The 2,871-nt window shown below is 56.1% G+C and overlaps 1 pseudogene; it reads right to left on the reverse strand.

The window, feature by feature from the left end:
• Positions 1–343: 343 nt before the first annotated feature.
• Positions 344–1,063, reverse strand: LOC123789508 (histo-blood group ABO system transferase pseudogene; annotated as a pseudogene).
• Between the last annotated feature and the right edge of the window lie 1,808 nt (positions 1,064–2,871).

Below are 2,871 nucleotides of genomic sequence, written 5' to 3' on the forward strand. Positions count from 1 at the left end.
AGCAGCTGCGGGTCCCACATGGCCTCCAAGGGACAGCCCAGCAGCCCCAGGTCAACATGGCCTCCGGGGTTCAGCCCAGCAGCCGCGGGTCCCACATGGCCTGCAGGGGACAGCCCAGCAGCTGCGGGTCCCACATGCCCTCCGGGGGACAGCCCAGCAGCTGCAGGTCCCACATGGCCTCCGGGGGACAGCCCAGCAGCCACAGGTCCCACATGGCCTCCGGGATTCAGCCCAGCAGCCACGGGTCCCACATGGCCTGCAGGGGACAGCCCAGCAGCTGCGGGTCCCATATGGCCTCTGGGGTTCAGCCCAGCAGCCACGGGTCCCACATGGCCTCCAGGGTTCAGCCCAGCAGCCACGGATCCCACATGGCCTGCAGGGGACAGCCCAGCAGCTGCGGGTCCCACTTGGCCTCCGGGGGACAGCCCAGCAGCTGTGGGTCCCACAGGTCCTCTGGGGCCAGCACATTGGTGGACGTGTGGTCCAGCAGGTATCCGTTCAGGTGGCTCTCGTCAGGCCACATGGCCTCCATCCCATTGGCCAGGTCAACCCCCATTGCCTGGTGACAGGCCAAGGTCAGTCAGTGAACCTCCACCACAGACCCCCCCCAAAAAAGGCCCCCATACAGTAAAAGTCGCCCTGGTCCCTAGCTACGTGGGCCTGGGACTGTGGCCGGTGCTCGTAGCTAAAGTTCTCGTGGGCCACCCAGTAGAAACTGGGGTACAGAGTGACAAATAGTGGGGACAGGATCTCCACACCCACGTGGTCATGAACTTCAGGTCTTCGTCTGCGCACATCAGGTCATCCACTTCGTGGAGAAAGTGTTGCTCGCAGAAGCTGATCATCGCCATGTGCTGCATGGACACATCCTGCCAGCACGGGGCGCCACGGACCTCGAGGACCACCACCCTCCGGCCCTCCCAGAGGGACACATGGGCCCAGCAGATGGTTGGTCGGTGAAGACATAGTAGGTGACCCTGTGTCCCACCATGAAGTGCTTCTTCGCCGTCTGCAAGAACAGCTCCAGGAAGACCACATAGCTACAGGGACAGGGGACAGGGTGAGAGGAGGGTCACTGCCAGAGGCTGGCAGCAGGACCCCGAAGCTGGGGACTGTGCACATGTGCACCTTCTTCAAGGGGGCAGGCCCTGGGCTGCTTTAAGCAACAGCCACTCTCCTGGCCTCTCCTGAGTGAGTCTGCCCATGGGGCCTCCCTATCTTCTGCTCCCAGAGATGGGGGCCGTCAGCACCCCATCTTACGAAGAGGTGCCTAAGGCTTAAGAGGTTGGAAGCCCATGCAGCCCCACATGGACTCCAGCATGCTGGAGCCGGAACACTTCCCCTGTGCTGAGCTCCTGGGCAAACCCCCAGGTCCTGTCCCCACCTGCCAGGAGTGGAGCACCTTGGGCCACAGCCCTTGTTTCTATGCCCTACAGTCTGGGTAGAACCAGCAGGGCTGGCCACCAGACCCATTTTGTTTTGAGTGGGATGTCACCAGTCCCCACAGAGCTGTCTCCACCTCCTATAGGGTCCTCCCTTCAAGGCTACTGGGCATCCTGCTGACAAGGTCCTCAGTAAACCACTGGTATTCCTAGGAGGGGTCACCCTTGAACTCCCCCAGATCAGGAATCAGGTTCAGTCCATGGTTAGGGAAGGGGAGAGAGGACCTCTGGAAGAAGAAGGAGCTTGCTTAGGCCCCAGCCTTGAATCCAAGGGTGTAAGCTTCCAGGTCCAGGTCTCCATCTCCCCAGACAAGAAGTTGGGAGTCTTGTCCAACCACCTCACATGACTGGTCCCCCTTTGAGGGGACTACCTGCTCCCCACCATGGGGACAGCAGCTCCCCCATCGTCAGGTAAGTGTGGTGAGCCCCTCTGAGACTACTTTTTTGTGCAGATACTAAGGCTAGTTCCGTATGCCTGCCCCATCACTGGCAGGTTAGCAAACTGCTCACATCAGGAAGGCGGGCACTACATTTAAATAGCGGACAAGCACATTCAACCAGCAGACATGAGTCAGGTCCTCAGAGGGCAATTCGGGGCCCAGCCAATGGGGAAACAAGCCAGACATGAAGCATGGGGAGAGAAAAGTGCTCCTGGCAGAGGGCACAGTGAATGCAAAGGCTTGGACTCAGGCCTGAGGCACATGTGGGACAATCATACCCCTGGGTGGCCCACAGAAGGGCAGGCTGTGATGGGAGAGGTGAGGCTGGAGAGGATGGGCAGGAGGGGAGCAGACACCAGAGAGGTCCAAAGGTTATGTTCCGAAAAGATCACTCTGGTTACTGGAGGAGAATGGGCTCTGTGCAGAAGAGGACAGGGAGACCCCTAACCTTAACCCTAACACAACCATAACCCTAACCCCTAACACCAATCCTAACCACTAATACCAACCCCAATGAAATCATCACAAAATCAGCAAATACATTCCTACACTGGTCTTAGATATAAGAAGCCTGATCAGAAAAATTGCAAAACCAAGAGCTCTTAAATATATTCTGCATCATAAGCAAGGGTCTCTTCACAAACATCTCAAAGGTTGTTCAGTATAGTGAAACCAAGCAATGTTATACTCCGCAATAAATTTTTAAATAAAAACATGTGGTCATATTAATTGATGCAGAAAAGGTTCTAACCAAAATCCAATGTCTGTTGCTGACATAAACACTCATGAAAACAGGAATAAGGGGTAATTTTTTTTCAATAAATCTATAGCCAACACCATGCTCAAGTCTGAAGACTGACAGCTCTACTCCGAAATCGGCAACAAGGACAGGATGCTGGCTTTCACAGAAGGACAGATACTGTATGATTTCACCTCTTGAGGTGTCTAGAGACAGAAAGTTGAATGTGGCAGCAGGGCCGAGGGGAAAA

The sequence above is a fragment of the Ursus americanus genome, chromosome 3 (assembly GCF_024610735.1).
Source record: "Ursus americanus isolate L20-20 chromosome 3, mUrsAme1.1.p, whole genome shotgun sequence".
In the NCBI taxonomy this organism is placed as follows: Eukaryota; Metazoa; Chordata; class Mammalia; order Carnivora; family Ursidae; genus Ursus; species Ursus americanus.